We start from the raw sequence: 23,185 nt of genomic DNA, 5'->3' as shown, positions 1-23,185 counted from the left end.
ATGGAGAAATAGTTTTGAACTAAAAAAGAGAATTAGATTAGATCTAAGGAAGAAATTCTTCTCTGTGAGGGTGCCAAGGCCCTGGCACAGGTTGCCCAGAGAAGCTGTGGATACCCCATCCCTGACAGTGTCCAAGGCCAGGTTGGATGGGGCTTGGAGCAGCCTGGTCTAATGAAAGGTGCCTATGCCCATGGCAGGGAGATTGGAACAGGATGATTTTTAAGGTCCCTTCCAAACCCAAACCATTCTGTGATTTTGTGATTATTTACAATACTCTTCATTGCACAGATGTTGGGGCCAAGAGCCACAAAAAGTCTTGGGTGCTTAACTTGTCCTAATTATCCTTCTAACCTCCAAATCCCTGAAATACCACCCACCTAACTTTGGAGGTGCCTCCAAGGCACCATCAGCTGCATTCTCTACATTTGCCACAAATCCTTCCTCCTGGGACTGCTAAAAAGCAAGCAGTCTAACATGTGTGTCACTTCTAAATGCTGCCAATCCCTTTTTAAGGGTACAGTTGTATCTATCCAGGAAACTACTCAACAGTGGGGAGGACAGGAGAATAAGGAAACCCTAGCTCTCCTTTAACACCACTTGATGTGGGATATCCCTCTGTTGTGACATCACTGGGAAGAACATGGCAGGAGCACAGCACTCTGCAGAACAGCATGAGACCTTAACTCCATACTATTATTCAGACAACACTGTCCTATATGTGGCTTTCATGCCATTATGACACTTCTTTTATACATCTTCATAACTTTGTGAACTTAACCATTCGGGCTGGAATTTTACAAATGTGGTTCACCTGTTTACAAAACAGAGCCCAAGGAAAAATAAGTTGCATTGTCTGACAGTATAAAACTCAACAGAACACAAATAGGTGTTTCATTAAAAAATTCTCCTATCCCTCTTCTCCAGAGCAGGGATTTGGAATTCAGCAAGGGGCTTACCCTACTGTCAGAGACATGCCTTTTCCTGCGAAAACCTTCTCTGGTGAAATTACCCGGTGAAATTATCCTATGAAATGAGCCTTTGGGAACTCTGAGGTCGCACACACTCCACAGAGACTTTTTTTCAAGTTTAACAGCTTTGGAGTTTCCTTCAGTCCTGAGCCAAATATGAGTTTTAGATAATTTGCTGCTCTTGGCTGTGGAAGGGGTGCTGGTAATGCTGGGGGAGCACGGAGACAGGGGATGTTTCTCGTGTGCTCCCATTGCTCCTCCTGCTGGAGCTGAGCAGCATGAGGGAGGTTGCTGGGGAGGGAGATGGGTAAAGCACCAGCTGTGTGGGCATAACTAGGGCAAGGGAAAAGGCTTGTCCATTAAGGCTTTTCCCACAATTACTGAAGTTGGCAATTTATATGATTTTTAAAGGAAAAATGTACTTTCTGTGCAAGCCTTTTAGGTTGTCAGCTGAACGAAAAGAAGTAATTCTAATTGCATGGGGAGATGTAAGCACAAGAGTTCTCAGCACCAAAAGCAGGGATCTCAGCAAGAAAGCAGATGGTGCCTCTTACACCTCTCTTTTCTGTCCATGTAGTCCCTTACTCCATTTCTCCACATCCTTTTGAGAGGTATGGGACTGCCACATTGCATCTCCTGGGTCTCGAGACTTCTGATCCTGAGCACTAGATGAGACCAAGATGGTTTGGAAGAGACAGGATTCGATCATTTCATTATAGAGTCACAGAATTGTATAGGTTGTAAAAAACAATTAAACAATTAACCCAGCAATGCCAAACCCACCACTAAACCATGTCTACACATCTTTTAAATATCTACATAGATCTTCTGCATGTGGAAAGAAAACTGAGACTGCAAAAGCTACCTAAACTGTGGCTTTTCCTACTTTCTTGCTTGCCTTTGAGACCTAAAGCTCTTGAAGAATAGATAGATGTATTCATGTGTTTATATGTAATATCCATTTTTCCCAGCTCATTTGTGTCTGGAATAACACAGACACCAGACTATCCAGTGTGAAAATATACAATATCCCAGGTAAAAAATGCTGTCAGAAATTGGCATCTGGCTATGGGCTGCAAAGCTGAGAGAAACCCCAAAAAGGAAATCAAGGAGAGTTTCATTAATCCAGTTGCTCAATAACCTAATGCAGTTTTTCAAAGCCTCAGTGGTGGATTCCTGTCTCCAGGCTCTCTTGTGGTCAAGTAAGTGTGAGGAGCCTCAAATGACAGCATGTTCCTGGCAGCAGTGTGCTGGCCTTGCAAATCCTGCAGGACTCTGGTTCTTCAGGTCTTCAGGTTTTCATTCACCACAGAAGTAAAAAGGGCATGCACATGATTTTCTAAATTTTCTTTCCATCTCCTGTACTTTATGCATATCCTCTGGTTCATACGTGTGTGAGTCTGAGAATGAAAGAGGAAACTGACGGATTTATCTATTTCACATCACTTTTCAGTAATGTTATTAGATGGGAAATGAAAAAAAAAGAGAAGAAAACCTATCAAGCAATGAAAAAGCATTTTTAGAAATGGAGAAAGTAGACAGAACTGAAAAAACCTGTCTGAAATTTCATAAAATTTTATATGGACATAATTGAAATTTCTCAGCAAATCCTGAAGGGAACACATTTATTATATATAGTTGTGACATAGTGTGGCAGATGGCTGGATTCACTTTGAATTTCACTATAGTGGTTTTCTAAGTATCTCTCACCACTAGAAGACACGAGGTCTGAAGTCCTTCCTAATTGTAAAGGTAAAAGATTTTGTGTTGGACACCATGTGAGACAGACTTGCTTGTTGAGATTCCTAGTGAAAGGAGGTGTTCAAAAATCACTCCTGGCAATTGGGAGAGGAGTAAAGCACCAGTGCCTCACCTCAAGAGCAGCTCCTCACCAGGCTGTGCAGGGCTGCTCTTTGAGTTACTGAGCAAGACAAGCTCTTCCACAGCTGGAGAATACCAAATCTTCCTCAAGAGCTTTAGTGAAGAAAAACAGGTAAAAATGAAATAATATTTAAAGATCAAAGTGAAAATCCCACCTCTTTAAACTGTGTCTTCCTAGACAGGGATACATAACTGAAGTTAAAACTTTTTTGGGAGACAGGAAAATTCTAAACTTTGCTTGGGACAGTTCAAAAGTTTTATGAGCTTGGACACAAAAGGTGCAGACGAGGAACAAGGAAGGATAAACAAAAAGTGATAAACTTGAAATTCAACAAGAACAATTTAGATTTGACTAGAGAAGAAACTTTTTAAAGCTAAGAAAGTATATTGCTTAGTAATTTTAGTTTGTCATTACAGGCTGCTTTTTAGAACATGCAAAAATGTCAAGAACAACATGGATTATGTTCATGTCGTCAACATCATGAAATCTTTTCCAGACTTCCTGATTTAATATTCCTTGAATTCTGGTATGTCTCATGCGCACATGTAAAACTACATTTAAAAGACACCAGTAAGGTTTCAAAGCAGGTTTCAAAACATTCATAGAAATTAGACTTTATGTTTTTCCTATCTTTTGCCTCTGCACAGATATGTGATGAGATGGCAGCACTATCATTGCCTGACTGCCATTTTCATTAGGAGAAGTCGCATTGGGGCTGGACTGGACAGGCAGGGGGACTAAATACCACGTGTCTTTCTATTCCAGACCTAAGTGATAATTGAAGGGTAAACTGATTTTGCAGTCCATTACCGACAACTGTTCTGGATGTGCTGTCAAATCAGCTTTTTTTCTGCTGGATGTTACAGAAGACCAGTTTTGGAGTTGGTACAAGTGAAATTGTGCTGCACCTCCTTCTTGATGATGATGAGACCAGAGGTGTTTAATGATATAAAGAGACTGAAGAGATGCTGTAGACCTTTTGCTTAGGTAGTTTTTGATTTGGATCTCCTTCATCAGAGCTTAGGCAGAGATCGCCAGGTCTACCATGATTGTCCTTGCTTTGGGACAGGTCAAGAAGACCACTGTGTCCCTAACTTGTATTTGTAAGAACACAGATTTGTTGACTGTCTAAAATAAAATGCCTTCAAAAGTAGAACTTCTAATTTTTTTTTTCTTCCAGCAAGAGAAGAATGAATCAGACTACAGAATCTTGAGGGACTTAACAGTTTGCTGGGCAAAATCTTTGAAAGATTTAATCATGTATCAGTATTGTTTCGGTCAAAACAGTTAAGGTGCAATAGCAATTCTGATACATCTCGATAAATCTTCTAAATTTGAATGTGTGTGAAGATTGCATTTATGGTTTCACAACCAGCTAGAATCTGTAATGCCTCAGAGGAACCACTTTATCAAAGTGATGACTGCTCAGATGGTTGGTTATAATTTGAATCAACACTTCCCCAGATACAGAGATGAAGAAGACATCATAATAATTGTCAAAAATTTATGATCTCAGAATTAGTGGCTTAATTCCCCTTCTGAAGTTATTAGCTCTTTTTGTTGGCAACTCGACTTCTGCACTCTGCTTCATTTGATGCAAACTTAATAAGCAAATCCTCTATTTCTTTTTCTGCTCCTTAATGTTACATGTGCAGTACTAGACACAGGAGCCTTGAGGAGAAAAATGCATATGATTAGATAACTAAAGACTATCATATTTTACAGTGCCAGAAGGCAACATTTGGAACTTGATTGACACCCTTAATTCTGCCATTTATTAGCTTTTAAGTGCTTGATTCTACAACTATAAAATGTTCTTTCAGGTTGGTTGGATTGTTTATTTATTTATTTTGAAATGTAATATCCAAGATCTCAAAAAAAACCCCATTTTCCTTTCCCCTGCATGGCTCATCAGGTGCCACCATGCCAACATTCACGTGGGAAGGACTGGGCTCTATTGACGTAGACAGTGGACCAACCTCTATTAAAGATAAAAGAGAAAGCAGCAGTGAGACTAAACTGTCCTCTCCTACCAGAGATTTGTGGAGGTGAGAAAACTTCACCAGCAATTTTCACAGACATTTACTGACTTCAAAGGAATAATGAGCAATAGAAATGCTGGGAGTCATCCAGACTGCAGTGAGCACAAAACCAGGGCTCATTCCTTCTTCCTCTTCCTCTCTTACTTCTCCCAGTCTCCTCCCTACTTCTGAGTATTCCTAATCCCATCCTTCTATGCCAGACAGACTCAAATACAGCTGCTCAACTCACAGCAGAAAAATATCAGGAGTCAAATTAAGCATGTGGGCATTTAATGATTCCCTGGATGGACAGATTGAAGAACAGCAAGACAGAAAAACAAATAGATAAAAGCTCCTAAATATGTAGCACAAGCAGAGGTATGCTTTTGCTTGACCTGCAAAATATCTGATCTCAGACTTCATATTCTCACTGTGTCCAAAAACTACATTAAAATATTTAGGGATGCATTATACTAAATTTACAAAATCTGGAGTCAGCACTTGTTCACACACATCAAAGCCCCATGTAAACAGGGGCACATTTGATTCTGTTGTACAGATGTTAATGACTTTTTTTTCTGTAGAGGTTTACTTTTTGGTCACTCATGTGGTAGGGAAGATAATTTTCAAGAAGCCCAGTAAGTAAATTCAGGAAGGCCCAAGGAAGTGGGTATTGTCATCTGTTAACTACCATGTTGAGCTTTGAAGTCAGGAGAAGCCACAGTGCTCACCACATGGCCATGCTTAATTTTGAGTGGTAATGTCTTCCTCCAGATGACATTATGTCAACCACTGTAATAATGTGCTCTCTCTAGCTTTGAAGGGTTTTTTTCTGATCAGCGCCTAGGATTTTATCGGAAGAGTCATGGACCTTGGGGGAAAAATTGCCAAAAACTCATTGTGAAATTTTGCAGGATCAGATTACTGTGGTGGAGAGAGGGTGAGAGTCCAAGGCAACTTTAGACAAATCTGTCTAACTCAGTTTATTTGATACAGGTTGTACAATTGCACAAGCCTTATTTCCCTGTCAATAAGAAAATAATGTTGCTTAATAACAAGAAAATTATATGGTGTTATTTCAGCTCAACAGAATGAATCTTGCAGCAAAATCTTTTTTGCCTTAAGATAGAATATTTCTATTAATATGAAAGAATAGTGTAAAAATGTTTGTGAGAAAGATGTTTTATGAATGACTAAACATTTGTCAACTCTTTATTACTCAGGTATCATATACTGACAAGACTAGTGCTCTAATACTTTATATTCTTTACCTTTTTATCCTTTGAGTAACTCCTTTTCAGTAAAAAGAAATTATCTTTCAGATCTGTAACAGTTATGAAATTAAATTAGCTGAATTAGATCCTCATTATCTCAATTAAAATATGATCCAGAACTAATCAGGCCCCCTGTGTACCATCCATTACTGTATTACTCTCACAGTACTACTTACCCATGATCAAACAGCAAAACCATGAGATGACCAGAAACTGAATTTATGTCTCCAATACCCAATTCCAGTGCCTTGACCACAACATCATCATTCTCTTAAATTGGTTGCATTTGGTTTTGGTTATCCCAAACCTCATCAATGAGGTTTTGCACAAGCAGAAAAGTATCAGCATTGGGCTAAAAGTAGCAGCCAGTGGGAGTTTTCCAATCCTACTGTCTTCTGTGGGCTTGAACTGGTATTAATGAGGGCAGGACTTGCCCTTCTGCTACTTGGCCCACAAAAGGATTTCAGCATGCAGAGCTTGAGAGGTAGGGATAACAGGAAAAAGATGGTCAGGATATGGATTTGTGCCTGTCAGCTAGTTGGTCTTTTTGTGCATTTCTTTTTCTGGGAGAAATGATCAATCATTCCTCAAACGTACTCATCTCACATCATCTTCACTACTATAAAAAGTGTTGCATATTGTTAAGAGCAATTAATGTGTCTCATCTTGGAGTCATGTATTTCAGCCAAGGCCTGCATGAGACCCACATACAGAGGCTCTCCTCAAGCTCAGGTGGTTTTTGGGTGTGGGGAGTTTGGATTCCAGCCTAACTGCCCTCAAAACAAATGCTCTGGCAATTTGAGGAATTAACAAATTTTAATTTAACAGATCTTGGAAATTTGCACCTAAAAACTACCTGAGAGAGATATTGATAGGTTTATATTTATTTTTAGCAAGCACAGAAGCTCAGAATTCCTGAAGACCAAAATTCATGTGCAAGTTTTCCAAGGCAGAAAAGTGAGATGATGAAGATGGCTGACTGAGGTGACTTAATTCATGACAAAATTAAAGGAATGTGGAAAAGTGATTCAATAAGCAAAGAATTTAGAACTAACATGTAATTGGGGCCACTCAGTAAGTTCAAATTAACCTGATTCTCTTTTGAACCAACACATTTGGTCTATAAAAATATCTTGAGATATATGAGGTACATAGACTTTTGCAAGGTCAGTTGGGTGTGTCGTCATTCTCCTGCAACCATGAACTTTGCACAGTCTCGATAGCACAAAAGTAAAATGAATTAAGAAATTATTAGCTAAGAGATTTCAGAAATAGGAATGTCAACAGGAAATTAGTTTTTAATAGGGTACACCCCCTGGGCTCCTACAGGGGTTGGTATTGTGTCATGTCATCCCGTGCTTTGATCACTGTTCTGAGAACAAGTATAAATATTGCTGTTCATAAAGTTTTCAGATTGCACAAAGTTTTCCAGGTGGCTAAATAACAAATGAAGACTAAGCCTCAATGCTGAATGAATTGGATCAGTCAGTAACCTCAACCCAATCAAACAAGAGATGTTTTGGCAGGTACAAATGGAAGTATAGCTCCAGAAATAAGTGGTTTAAACAGTGCAAAAGATCTCCAGATGAGCAATGGATGCTTTTCTAGAAAATACAGATAGTTACATTAAAGGTATGATTTGTCCAGGCAAGATGTAGGTCAGCTCACATTATTTCCAAATTTTCAGTTTTGGATCACAAGAACCAAGTTAATCTGACCACAGGTGTACATTTCTGCACAGAAGCAGTCACTCTGGACTCTATAATCACAGAGCCATAGTACCATGGAGGAATTTGGGTTGAAAAAGGCCCTCAAAGATCATCAAGACCAACATCCTTTCCCTGGGCTGGGATATCTTCCACTAGAATAGATTGCTCAAAGCCCCATCCAACCTGGCCTTGAATACCTCCAATGATGGAACATCCACAGCTTCTCTGGGCAAGTCATTTCAGGGTCTCACCACCTTCATCACAAAAAAATTCCTCCTTATGTCCGGTCTAAATCTCCTTTCTTTCAATTTAAAACCGTTGCCCCTTGTAGACACAGTACAGACAGTGGTAATAAGTCTTTCTCCACTATTCTTATTAGCCCTGTTTAGATACTGAAAGGATACAATAAGTTGGAACCTTCTTTTCTCCCAGCTGAACTACCTCAGCTCTCACAGGGGGAGATGCATTTTAAACTCATTGTGATCTCTTCCAAATATAGATAACAAAACCAGACTAGATTGAGCAATCCCCAAGGGATCTTATTTCTTTCCTTTGTTTATAGTAGATGCCTGGGTTAGCATCCTCAATATTGCTTTCTAAAGTTATACAAGGTAAATCCCACCTCTGGTGAGAACAAAAGAAACAATTCCCTCTAAGTCATGAGACACTAACATATCTTTTACTAAATTATACCTTCAGAACAGCATAAATCAGCAATAGCTCAATTCACTGTTAAAAAAATGACAACTTATATTGGAAGATAGTTTGAGAAATGATAAAAGAGTCCAGTTTTCAAAACCAGTTTCCCAGTTTCACAGTGTGCTTTTTGAATCACAGACTGTGTACCCCTCATATTTCATTTGTATCATGATATTGCAGATTGAGTGCAACGGTGTTTTTGTGGTAGTAATGCCATCAGTTGTCTCTTAGAATCAATTCATCAAAGTAAATTTCAACAATAACATCAATGTTTTATGATTGGTGGAGAGTTCAGTGTGTCTTTATCACAAACTCAACCACATCTGTCCTTCAGGCAAGTCTGCTGACATTTCCAATGACGAGGAAGGGAGAAAGGCAGCCCTACTCACCCCTACGTGTCTGGCTTGCCTCCCTGATGTGACATCATTGCTCATGCCCTACTCCAGCATAATCGAGCAGGTCAGTGGTTATTCCAAGCTTCATCCATTCCAGATTCCACCCCTAACCCTCCAAAACGAGTCTTTTATAGTTAAATGATTCACTTATTAGGCAAAATAAACACGAAAATAATGTCAAATTAAAATAAAGCAAAGTAGCATGAAGTTAAATTCAGGCTGACACTGAGCAAACAGTCTGGCTGGAATCATTATACCCCTTTGGAAACAGGCACGGATATCGGAGCATGGATCCAATTAGTTTCAATTGGGAGGACCCTTCCTGTTCCTGTCTCCCTGAGCTTCAATCTCACCACTTAGATGTTATTTTAGAGCCAGGGACAACTGCCCTGCAGTTGCCATCTACAGGACCTCAAGAAACCTGCAAACTTTCTTCTGGGCTCAAGACAACAAAGTACTGAAGCAAAGCATGTCATTTATCCTTTGAAAAGATCTTCAAGACCTTCAAGAGGCCTTGGCTTCTATGAAAACTTGGAGAGAAAGCAAACCCAAGCCAGATTCACTAAGTGTAAGCACTGGTCTTTGTGTCTGGAACCAACAGAGGGGCCAATATACAGAGACAAAAAACGCGGGGAAAGGGATGTGCAAGGGCTGCTCTGCAGCTGTCTCAGAGAAGCACTGTACCACTCTTTCTGGCTGACTTTTATTAATTGTGATCTACAAGGGATTTATTTAGAGGCACTACCAGACCACCTACATCTGCTTCTTGGCTTTTCTGGTACTACCCCTTACCTCAGCCAGCAGAGGCACAATGACACACAAAGTGATGTGAAAGAGTAAGTCAGCAGCACTGGTCAGAGAGCTCTCCTTTGTTGAAGTTGTGGTATCATATAGGGAAAACACAAAACCACAAAACTTGGTGGTGCCAAGTGAAAGTCAGAGAGGAACTTTTTACAAGGATAGGTAGTGATAGGACAAGGGGGAATGGCTTTAAACTGAAAGAGGCCAGGGTTAGATTGGATATTGAGAAGAAATTCTTTATATGAGGGTGGTGGGGCCCTGGTACAGGTTGCCCAGGCAATCTGTGGCTGTGCCATCCCTGGAAGTGTTCAAGTATTGGATGTCACTTGGAGCAATCTGGTCTGGTAGAAAGTGTCCCTGTCCATGGCAGGAGGGTTGGAATGACAGGATCTTTAAGGTCCCTTTGGACCCAAACCATTCTGTGATTCTGATTCCATGCCAGTTCAGGATATGTTGGACACAGGACTCTTTACTGAGTATGGCTGCTGTTGGTACCACTCAAATACAAACCCAGAAGCGGAAGGAAGCACATTTCCCCAAACTGAGCTTCCTTGAGCTCAGTGAAACAACATTTTTCAGGCCCAAATGGGAGAACAATTCCTAGTGGCACTTGTAGATTTACACCACTATAGAAACCATGCCCAGGGTGTGTACAGTGCAAGGTTCATCCACACTTGTTTGCAAACATTCCACCACCCTGAGAACTGGAAGTTCCTGCCAGCTATGTCACAAGAGGCAACATTTTAATATCCTGACCCAACAGAACCCAGGAACATCTCAGCAGCTACCTGTCACAAGGCAGCTGTGAGCACCACAGATATGTGCAGCTCCTGATTCTGCACGCAGTGAGAATCAAAATACCTAGGTCTTTATTTATATTTTGTAAAAAAATGTGGATGTTGAACACCTTTTATTTTATTCAAATTCTTTGTAAAATCCGAAAGCAAATCAGACAATATTTCTGCTGTGGGTAAACTCCTATTTTTCTTCTGATTTTAATGTATTTTGTGGCAAGCAGTTTTCATCTCTCTCTCTCTGCTATATCTGGAATTACCAATGCACACAAGTGTGTTATCTACACACTTAAATTTCCTTTCAGTCCAATAAAAAGCATATATATATTTTTATTAATACACTGTTGAATTTGAAAATTGGATAACAGTCATTAAAAAATAAAAATCAAAGGCTGATATCACCATTTCTGCCAAGTCAGAGTGATCCAATGAAAACTTGGCATAATCAAGAGGTATGAATTCTTCCAAACATTCATTACAATCTTTAAAACAATCCCTCATCCAAAAAGCTGATACAACATCAGTCATCACTCCCACAAAGCATTAACAAAAGAGGTATAAGAAAAGGCAAAAGCAAGAAGTTCTTATAAAAAATCATGCAAATGGGGCAAGAAAAATCTTAACTTTCTTTTTGCTATACTTACCTACTTACCCTTCAAATATGACAGCTGATGTTGTTTACTTAGGCTTGTACAGGTTCAGTATTCTCTGGATGGGGTCATCAGCTTTTCAGCAGGACACTTCCCACCCTGGCAGTGTGTCACAGGGCTCTGGCCACACAAACAAAAGCCATGCCTAGACAATTCTTGAGAAATAAACCCAGTAAGATGGCACTGCTGTAGAATTGCTCCCTTTCTGTCCCTGGAGAAGCTGATGATCTGTCTCAGCATTTGGCAGCTGCAGGTCAAAACTACAAGCATGAATGAAAAAAGCTGGGAGGTAAGTTTGGCTGGATGTGAAAAAAGACATGAAGATATTATAATTTGTAGATGTCTCCAGTTACTATTTCATGTAATATAGCATTTCATCTCTTAGTACTAAGAATGTTGTAGAAACAAACATTTAAGACCTGTTTTCATTGTCATCACACTGTAAGCAAGCTGAGCAGACACTATGGCAGTGTAAATGTGTTCCTGTTGACCTCACAGAAGTCAGAGATTAATAAGAAATGCTTCTGGAAACACCACCTTGAAGACACCCATGAAGAAAAACATTGCTCATCTTGTTCCCAGTAATGCATTTTTTTACATTTGTTGGCCAGAGAAGCTGTGGATGCTCCATCCATGGAAGTGTCCAAGCCTAGTTTGGATGGGGCTTGGAGCAACCTGGGATAGTGGAAAATGGCCTGCCCATTGCAGGGGATTGGAACAAGATGATCTTTGAGGTCCTCTCCTACCCAAAGCAATCTGTGATTCCATGACTCCGTGATTTCCACAGCCTTCCCTGGCACAAGGTGAAGTGCACAAACGGGAATCCCTCCTGATGTCTGCTTTGCAGCAACAGATTGTGCCCATTCTGGCCCCTTGAATTTTGTAAACTGTGCAGTCTCAGCACACTGGCTACTGTTTTGTATATTAAATTGTTGGGGGGGTGGTATCAATAAACAGCTGCATGGTCAAATTAGTACTGTTTACTGTCAAATTAACAAGGAAAGTGATACTTTCTGCTCTTTGTTTATAACCCTGCACAGTTGGCCCTGGCATCAGAAAGACTAAATGAAAATGGACAGCTCCTGATGGTAGATGGTCTCTGAGATCAAGCAGAAGGGAAATTTTGTTTGTCTTATAAGCTAAACAGTATCTTTTCAGGTTCATGTGCTCAGAATAACAGCTATTCAGCTGCACCAGCTGTTTTGTATTTCACTGCTAATTGTGTGTCTCATTCCTTGCAGGTCATTGTTTGATTGTTGATGTTCACTCAGGATAAAGGAACAGGAGTCCAGAGCACATGTGTGTGCATGAGGTAGAAGAGTGGGGAGATGTTTAAATTCCTGGATGAAAGTTGTATACAGCTGTAGTTTTTTTGTTGTTGTTGTACTGAGCTTTGGAAGATAGGCCCTGGCCTTTCAGCACAGTCTCTGAGCTCTGCTTTTGGAAAGATGGTGTAAAAGCAATGTCAAACACTTGTTTGCAACAGTTATGTGATACTGCACCCACACTGAGGGTGTTTTACTCCAAAAAATGCCTCAAAAAAATCTACAAACAGACTTTGAGTCTAAAGAAATCTGAGGTCTTCAGTCAAAATATAAATTTTGTACAGAGCTGAATAATTGCTTTTATTAAAATATCTACTTTAATAAGGAAACTTAATTTATTCCAGCTGACCCTCTCTTTAGGTGTGGTCTATACTATTTGAATCATGAAGTTGTCACCTCTTCACACTGCTTCTTGCCATTCACTCCCTCTTCTGCCTTTTCTCCTTCCACCTTGTCAGTTACTAAAATTTCTCTTATAATAGTTTATTTTCTATACTCCTTTTACTCAGACAGAAATATAGAAAGGCTGTCATCACATAGCAAAATAAAAATAAATGGCCATAAAAAGCAGGTACAACCTTTGTTTATGACAGATTTTCCCCTAATTTTACATTATTTGCCTTATTTTCACTTCAAGACAGGTTTTTGCAAGACACATTGCCATTGGTGAAGCCTTCTCTTTAATACAATAATAATTCTACCATGTATTTTCAAGAGTATAGTTATGAGAGCTGTGTGGACAGCTTTCTAGAGCTGTATTTCTTGTCAGAGGAGACAAAACTTGGAGACAGTAAATATACAGACTGTTTGCATGCTTCTGTTAAATGCTCTGAAACTATGTGAATGAGTGTGGCATAAATGCTTGGATGCATTAAACCCAAAATGCAGCTCTTCTCTGTCTCCAGTTAAAAGCCTTTTGTGGTGATATCATGTTGATAAGAACTTTGAAATGCTATAAATAGGTAGATAGGATCTCTAAAGAATGTGTTTGAGGTCATTCTAACTCATCTATCTCAAGAAAAAATTCACTGCAGGCAACATTTGCAGACCACATAATGTTTGGCAAACAGCTAAAACAGTAAGAGGGGTCATTGTTCCAGAGGGGCAGATCAGTACCACAGCTAGGCATGAAAGGTGGGATGAATCACATCCAAAGTGCTTTCAGGACACAGTTAGACCTGTGCTGGGCATCTGAGCTGTGTTTTAGTCACTGCAGGTTTCATCCCAACAGTCAGTGAGGCTCATCTGGCCGTAGGCACTCACATCTGGCCAGAAGTTCTTTGCCCAAGGTTCCACTAACCAGAGCAATAAAGTTTTGACTATAGTGGGAGTCAAGACAAATATTTCACTGGTGGATATTGACATGTGTAGACACCTGAAATGATGAGGTAAGGTGGCATCTAAGTAGCTTTCCTATGTTCCCTCTGTAAGAGATGGAGAGGACTGATCCTCATTCCACCCTGAGGCAACTATAAAGTAACAGGTAGGATGCCATACTCCACTAAATTCTGAAAATTTGAGTGATTTACACATTCCACCCAGCTTTAGAGGACTCACATTCAATGAGATGAGAGAGGATGGGGAAAAGGGATCGGGGGAAAAATGAGGGAAGGAGAAAGGGAGGGAAGGAGAAAGGGAGGAAGGGAGGAAGGGAGGAAGGGAGGAAGGGAGGAAGGGAGGAAGGAAGGAAGGAAGGAAGGAAGGAAGGAAGGAAGGAAGGAAGGAAGGAAGGAAGGAAGGAAGGAAGGAAGGAAGGAAGGAAGGAAGGAAGGAAGGAAGGAAGGAAGGAAGGAAGGAAGGAAGGAAGGAAGGAAGGAAGGAAGGAAGGAAGGAAGGAAGGAAGGAAGGAAGGAAGGAAGGAAGGAAGGAAGGAAGGAAGGAAGGAAGGAAGGAAGGAAGGAAGGAAGGAAGGAAGGAAGGAAGGAAGGAAGGAAGGAAGGAAGGAAGGAAGGAAGGAAGGAAGGAAGGAAGGAAGGAAGGAAGGAAGGAAAAATAAAAATAAAATTTATTTTTCTTTTTATTACAAAACAGCATGATGTATTAAGAAACTATATGGTGATCTTTACTGGCATTCTTAGAGAACAAATGATAATGTGCTATAAAGCAAGATATCAAATCAGGATCCTATAAATTGAATTTTTTCCTGTGCTTTTATCTGGATGTTTAATGATACACTTCTGAATCAAAAGCCTGTGTAATATTATTCCTTCAGTGTAACACTTCACAAATGACTAAACTTCAGAGATAACTGAAGCTATTTCTGAATGTTTCTGGACATTTTTAGGCTGACAAAAATGTGGAAACACATCAGCAAAAGGTGCCCAAATAATATACAACCTACCTCTGTTAAACCTTGAACTTGGTGTCTACTTTATGTTACTCTAACAGCATTTCTGTTATGTGATGCCAACTAATGCAGGGCAACTGTAAAGTCAAAGAGGATAAAGGAAATCACTTTTTCAAATTTGTGCCAGACTCTTTCAAAAGGCAACTAGGAATGTAGCAAAAGTGATCAAAGGCAAAAGAGCCTGCCAGGCTTTATTTACTCTCTACTCTCTGTCTGTTGGGGATTGACATTTTTTATATTTTTGTTTCTTTTTTAAAAACAATAGTTTAGACAAATGTGTCTAGACTGATGTTAGAGCAAATGTGACATTAATTATGGATTCTTACACAGTGGCTCAGCTCATGTGGGCAGTTGCCAGTTCCCAGGGAAACAAGAACTGCCAGGCTGCCAAACTGGAAATAGCTGCTCATCTTACCATGGCCCCATCTCAGAGGGTGACTGGTATCAGATGTTTGAGAGGAGGCAGCTGGCACACGGACCTGGGCAGCTGCAGGGCACAGAACCAGAAATGTGCTGCCATATGTCCAGGTGTTAATGGAGAGGAGCCTGCAAGGAGATGGATTTGTTCTCACAGCTCTGCAGGGGTACCTCAGATCCCATCATGTGCCAGGTGAAAGCCAATTTGGCTTGAAGAAGATTTTTGTGGAAATATGGAGAGGCTTTGTTAGCACCCAACCAGGCCCATTTAGTGAAATCCCTGAGTCTGATCCCACAGGATTGGTTTGCTCAGGCTTGACCACACAACAACAGGGACTCAGGCATTAGGCAATATTGCAGATCTTTTGCAACAGTGGAAAACATCTTCCTTGCTGGGGACATCTTCCTTTTTGGGAAGGCTTTTGTGCTATTCTGACTCCATTTCCTTGGTGGCTCTGAATAAATGTGCTGTCAGCTAATAAACTAATGTCTTTCATGTCTCAGTTGCTTCCAGGTGATGGGTCTGATATTAAAGCATATAATAATAATAATTTTGACATGAAATCCTTGTGTTTTGCTCTGCTGACAATCATACTAGTTCAGCTTTTCTCATCCTCAGGACATCAGATCTCCCTGCATGATAACCCTTCTCTTTGTGACATCAGCAAAATACAGAATTATGGAATCATAGAAGGATTTGGGCTGAAAGGGAACTTAGAGACCATTCAGTTCTGAGCCCCTGCCATGGACAGGAGCACATTCCACTGGACCAAGTTGCTCCAAGCCCCATTCAACGTGGCCTTGAACACTTCCAGGGATGGGGCATTTACAGCTTCCCCGGGAACCTCTTCCAGAGCCTCACCAAACTCATAATTTCTTCCTAATACCTAATCTAAACACACCCTTCTTCAGCTTAAAGCCTTTTCCCCTTGTTCTATCATTCCATGCCCTTGTGAAAAGTCCCTCTCCAGCTCTCTTGTAGGCTCCTTCAGATACTGGAAGAGGCTCCAATGTTTCTGTGGAGATTTCTCTTCTCCAGGCTGAACACCCCCAAGCTCTCTCAGCTTGTGTCCATAGAAGAGGAGCTCCAGCCCTGTGATTAATTTAATGGCATCATCTGGACTCATTCCAAAAGGTGCCTGTCCCCCTTGTGTTAAGAGCTCCAGAACTGGATGCAGCACTCCAGGTAGAGTCTCACAAGAGCAGACTGGGAGATCTACAGGCTTTTATGCCAAAATGACCTATGGCCATATTAAATGTGCTCATTCTTAAGAAATGGTTTGTGACAAGCATAATTCTTGGAAAAAATCTGATCCAATAGCCTCCTTCCAGCCAAACGCATAACTTTTCTCATGGCATTCAGTATTTATTTCTGTTGAGCTGATGCCTTACAGAACTTTCAGCTGATTCATATTTGATCACTGATGAGCCAGCACATATATTCTGAATTCTTGTGGAATTTTAGGAGCACACAGCAAGATACAAACACATTGTAATAACAGGACAATCTCATTTAGTGTGGAATATATTGCTGATGATACTCAGTTTATGCATAAAAGTCTGAGTTGTATTAGTGTCCCAGACCAGCTTCTCAGCTTCTACACAAGTTTATAGGTAATGTGTTATCAAGAAAGGTATTTTTTAATATTTGAGCTCATTAATGAATCTAAAAAACAAATGTAAGAAGAGAAAGAAAGAAAGAAAGAAAGAAAGAAAGAAAGAAAGAAAGAAAGAAAGAAAGAAAGAAAGAAAGAAAGAAAGAAAGAAAGAAAGAAAGAAAGAAAGAAAGAAAGAAAGAAAGAAAGAAAGAAAGAAAGAAAGAAAGAAAGAAAAACTATAGGCAATTTTTTCTGTCTTTTAACAAAGACTCAGCATAATAATTTTTAGAACTTGCCAGTGACACAACCCATTATTGGTTTGCCCATATTAAAAACTTCCTGGCTTTATATTTAATCAAAAATAGCTCTGACTGGCAGAAGTGCTGAAGGCTGTAACCTTCTGGTTATCCACAGAACTAGAATAACAAGGGCAGCAGGGCAACCTCTCCTCACCCTGCCTCTTCACGCTGTCTCTGTTCTCCCAGAGGGTTCAACTCTTCCCACTCAGTCCAGGGCTGTTTTGCTGAGTCTGACACCAAAACTGTGCGACTGAGTTTCCTGTAGGGATGCCAGGGATGAAACCAGAGGTAATGTGCAGCCACAAAGAATCCCTTAAAACATAAGACTCAGAAAAATGACTCAGACTGGCTGAGGAAGCCAATTCATACAGATAACTACTCTCTGCAGCACTCAGGCTAGGGTGAAAGAGGTGGGTGAAAACTCCTGCCCTGTTATTAAAAAAGCAATTTCCCTGAATTCTCCCTGAATTGAATTCTCCATTGCCTTAAGTGATCTGCTGGTAAAAGTGCAGCAGTCAGCTCCCCTGGTGCCAGAACCACAGGCGCTGGGCACGGCCAAGCACCACACGCTCTCTGCAGACAGCTCAATTCCCAAAACTCTAATTCCACACTTTTTGAGAGGTGTAAATACAAGACCAGTAGGTTGGGTGGGGATGGACCTTACTCTTCCCTCCTGTGTGTATTCAACATGGAGAGGCAAAGGTTATGGGAAGATCCCGTTGGAGCTTTTCTGTCCTTAAAGGGGGCCCAAAAAAAGAGGGAGACGGGCTTTTAATTGGAAAGATAGAGAGAGTACAAGGGGGAATGGCTTTAAATCTAAAGAAAAGTGATTTAGATTAGATGCTAGGCAGATGATCTTTACTGTGAGGGTGAGGAGAACCTGGCACAAGTTGCCCAGGGAAGCTGTAGCTGCCCCAGCACTGGAAGAGTTCAAGGCCAGGTTGGACAGGGCTTGGAGCAACCTGGGATAGGGAACGTGTCCCTGCTACCTCATCTTTTATATCTGTTGATGTTCAAGCTGAACATCAATTCATGGTTCTTTTTTCCCTAACACACACAGAAAATCAGGATGCACAACCTTCCATTGAAGGATCCATAGTGCAAAGGCACTAAGCCCATTAAAAGCATTTATTTCATAAAAACAACAGGCTAGTGCCTGGTGTGCACGGAACTATCAAGAAGGATAGGAAGAAGGTAGGACCCCCTGAGTAAAGCAAGAGCTACCAAATGGCAGTAAAAGACACTGAAAGACATTTTGAGCTTCCTGAGTAGCCAGATTCCCTTAAGTGACCAAATCCTCCTAGGTCCACATTTGGACTGACATTGTCCACCTTCCAATTTTTTTTTTTTTTAATTTCTAGGAGAATATTCATTTTCCATTACATCTTGAGCAAAGGAAAAATTCCTTTTTTTCAGCTGAATGCATAAGTAACAACATCACATGGATTATGGAAATGAAATAACTGCCATGCTGTTCCCACTGTGCACAGTTGTATTCACTTACTTAAACTTGTTCTGCTTCGGCCAGTAGTCAAATACCTTGAGTGCACAAGAGGAGAACAGTGATTTTCCATCTACCTCCATTTACAAGATGTTTTCTTAAACATGTAAATTTAAGTAGGTGGTATTGTCCCATGGAGATTTCATCAGTGAAGAAGCTGGAGATATATTCTAGATATTCTGTATTTAAGTACTTGTTTTATTAATGTTTCTCTGTGCCTCAGGTCCCTTATTCTTAAGCATTAATGCATCCTAACACAAGGTAGTATAGTAAAATTAATCAGCTCTGTTTATTTAGCAAATTCCAAAACAGAAGTGATATTCAACATTAGTAAATGTGTATTTAAGTCTAATTTGAATTTCCAAGAATGCCCTAAAGGACTAAAACACTGCTAAATAGTGGACTGGGTGTTGTTTGAAAGGGAATTAAATTTTTTTTTCTTTTCACTTTGATTTTAAACTATATTTTTACAGGCTTTTATAAGTTTCTGGTAATTTCCCTGGTTTTGTTCATTCTTAGTTTTTTGTGTTGAATAAGGTCTATGTTTTGGGTTAACTTATTTTGCTTTTTCCTTTCCAGTATTTTTTCATTGAATTGGTCATTGGTCATGAAAAGTGCTTATCTTTCCCCATCCTTACTGTGATAACTAATGGCTACGAGACAGCAGACAACAAGCATTTTTCCTACCTTTGTTTTTTATATAATTGGTCTTTTGGAGCAGAAAATCCCTTAAAATACATAGGATGCAACCTCAGAAACTTGGTTTCTTCATGGGGGTGAGTCTCAGGCTGTTGCTATGAATTATATGCTCCCAGCATCCAAAGATTTTGAACACTCACTGCCAAATGCCATAATTTACTATTAATTTCTTTTGCCTTCTTCCTGCCCCATGAATGACTGCTCCTAATACAGAATGGCTCATACTTAGCATGAACAACACATGTGCAAGACTGAATATTCATTGAATACACACATTCCCTGTGAAAACACGGGCCAAGGCACAGAAGAGAACAGCAGGGGAAAGGGAATGTTATCTAATCTGTGAGAGGGAAGAGAAGAGCCAAAACACAGCAAAAGGAACCTCTCAGATGGTGAGTCCCAGGGGAGGAAGGTGTGCAAGCCTCTGTGTGGGATCTCACCAGCTTCAATGGGATCTTGATGGCCCAGGCTCAAGGCCCACTGAGACCCTCCTGTGCTGGATCCCTGCCCTCTCTCCTTGACCCCCCAGCCCTGTAGCTCTTGTCCCAGGCCTTCTTTGCTGACTTTTGCTCAGCTAGCTCAGCTCAATAAAGTACCAAAAGATATCTCCAACAAAAATGAGTGGAAATTGTGCACTTCCTGCAATTTTACAGTGGTAGCTCAGCTCACACAGACATTGGATATGCAGAGGAGCCACTCAAGGCAAGGTGTAGGACCGCAGGACCCTGGTGCTTGGCTGTCCCATGGATTCCACCCCACTATATACAAAAATCTGCCAATAGTTGTTTGTGATGGATAAATATTGATGGATAATATGGTTACATATTTTACTTTACTTTGAACACAAACACACTGATGGCACCTATACTAGCACATAAACATGGGAGCATTGCTGCCCTGGATGTCCATGTCCACACTGCTAAATTCTCCCCAAAAGTGGGAAGCTGCATCTGAGCAGCTGCCGGGAACAGTCTGAGCTCTCAGTTGGCTCCCAGCTCACAACTGGGCCCTGCTGGGATCAGGCCAGAAGAATGCTGGGGAAAATTCTGGCAATTCAACAGCGGAGACAACAAAGGGGCTGCACATTAAATGCTCCTTGGCACTGGTTAATCTGTCAAAATAGGTGAAGACACTGTGTTTCTTATTAAAAAAAATTAAACAGAAAAACAAAACAAACAAGAACAAAACAAGAAAAAAAACAAACAAAACCCCCCACCAATAGCACCAGCAACATAAAAATATAGATCAACCAAACCCACTACTGCTTCCCAAGTCACTGTGGGCTCCATGTGGGCTCCACGTTTTGCCTCCAGAACCCCTCCTAACAGGATGCCTTGAGCCAACAAGGTATTTTCTCACTAATTTGTTCTATATTTATCCCAGCATTGAGTGACCAATCTTTATGGATTTCTTGCCCTTCATGAGAGTTTTCTTCCATCTCCCCATCTCCTCTTTGTATCAGATGACCCTGCCACATAAACGTTTCCCAAACACTCCCAGCATTGTAAGTTGTCATTTCTTGAGTTCAGAGCTCAGGACTTATTTTTAATGCATATTCAGGGTGTGGGGGAAGGAGAGAAAAGGGAAATTTTACAAAGAGAATTTATTTCTTTTTCACTAGAACTAGTCCATATTAATTCCAGTTGTGCTGATGACAGAAAAATTTTTCTTGGTGTTGCCCAGGAGGCTCTTGCAGACTGCAGAGTATTCCACTTCTTGGTTGTAGACCAACACAACCTCACAGAACACAGAGATCTCTCTTCACAGCTTTCATCTGGCTCAGTCCTGATTTGCAGAGATATCAATAAGAGCTTTTCTCCAGGCTTCAGTGGGAATGTCTACAGCTCTTGCCCAGTTTGCTTCCTACTCTTCAAATCTTGCTGGCAGCTGCCTCTGCCACTGGCGGGACAAATGTGTTCTCAGTTATCCCCTAATCACTGGCCTATGGCACTGCAATGAGAGGAGGTTTTGGGGGACTGGAGCAGAGTTTGTGCCCTTCAGAGGGTTCTTTCAGTCAGTGGAAGCTCAGATACTCCTGGGGGTTGGCTGTAACAGCTGCTGACTGCCCAATCCCACCCAGTACTTCAGCTCAGGCCACCCCTACCCCCAATTTGTGTGTACCTGATAATTCTCACTTGACTCCATCCATCATGAAGCTGAATGTCTAGTCTGAGATGGTCCTGAGATGGTCCTCTGGAAAAGAACAGAGCCTCCCTTCCTAGGGGGATGAGTCTGCAACAAGAAAGGCAAACAGCTTTGTGGGGGTGCTCACCTCACAGCACTGATGGCAGATACACCTTGGTCTGAGGCAGCCAATGTTAGATGAGGACAAGCCCATCCCAGAGTTTTGGTGTGAGCCCTCATCTCAACAGGGTCACACCAAGGTGCACTGGGCTCTGTAGAGGCCACACACAGCCCTTACTGATATGGTAGTTCCTAAAGATAACTAAAAACTTTAGTTCCCCTTCTGCTCCACATCTCCCTTAACTAAGTGATTCTCATGATTCATAGAATCATTCACATTGGAAAAGACCTCTAAGATCATTAAATCCAACCCAGCACTGCCAAACCACCTCTTTCACACCACACCTACATGTCTTTTAAGCTGCTCCAGGGCTGGTGACTCCATCATTTCCATAGCCAGGCAGTTCCAGGGCTTGAAAACAAAGTACTACAAATAAATTAGCAGACTGGTGATTCACAGGTGCAAAAATTCTAAAACAGTTTAACATTTTTCTGATTTAAGTTTTTTGCAGAGTGGGATACCAGTGTCCTGGTGGGACACATCCAGTGCTGCTGCCTGAATTAATTGGAAAATCTGTCCCAGCCTATATATACCAAATGGTAAGAAATTCAGCTCCTGCATCTTTAGAAAAACCAGGCCCTTGCATTTCAAACAGTTTCTTATTTGTCTCCTCCACAGCTGTCACCTCTTGCAGTCCTACAGGGAGTCAGAAGCAATTCAGTGCTAGAAAGAAGTAAATTAAGAAATACAGAGAATTGCAAAGAAAGGACCAGCAGGCCTTATTTTCAGAGCTCATCTTCACTGGTACTGCAGACATGGCATCAATTTGCAGCTCTATGAGACCCAACACTTGCTATTCACAAAGCTGGGCAACCACCTACTCATCTCAGCCACTGCACATGTGTAACCTACACGGCCAAGAGGTTTTTACTACGAAACGCAGCAGCTCCTGGTTTGTACCACTCCAGGCTGCCCTTGTGTGAGAAGCCACACAGCTCCTGAGGATGCTGCTGATGGCAAACACCAGGAAGGGGTTGACCACTGGGTGCCACCCCCAAGCCACAGCCCAGCTGGAGAGGCAGCTGCAGGAACCCAGAGGGGATGGATGTGCAGGGTCAGACGTCCGGTCTGAGCCAGGACAGGGTTTATCCCTGCCTAGAGAGCGTGTGGGCATGCACCACATGCTTAAAACAAGGAGAGGATGCTTTGGAACTGGCATCTCCACCACTGCCTTCAGTGCCCACAACTATGTTTGCACAAATATATGAGGGGTATCAAGAATTTTATAATGATACTCCCTCGCCCATGGTTCCAGTTAAAACCGCTGTAATAAACAAAACATACAGAGCACATCACTGGCATGAGAGGCTATAATTTTCTCTGAGCAGAAGTATTACCAAAAAGAAAAAGAAAAAAAGAAAAAATGCAGGATTTCATCCAATTTAGGAAGAAATCTCTGCAGACCTTTCATTAAACTTCTCAACCATTATTAAAGGAAAGTCAGTAGCCAAAAATTCTTTGATGATGACATTGAATCATTTGATGACAGAGTATTTTGGGA

The sequence above is a fragment of the Ammospiza caudacuta genome, chromosome 3 (genome assembly GCF_027887145.1).
Source record: "Ammospiza caudacuta isolate bAmmCau1 chromosome 3, bAmmCau1.pri, whole genome shotgun sequence".
Taxonomy (NCBI): Eukaryota; Metazoa; Chordata; class Aves; order Passeriformes; family Passerellidae; genus Ammospiza; species Ammospiza caudacuta.
The sequence above is the reverse complement of the archived record's forward strand: the minus strand, read 5'-3'. Positions refer to the sequence as shown.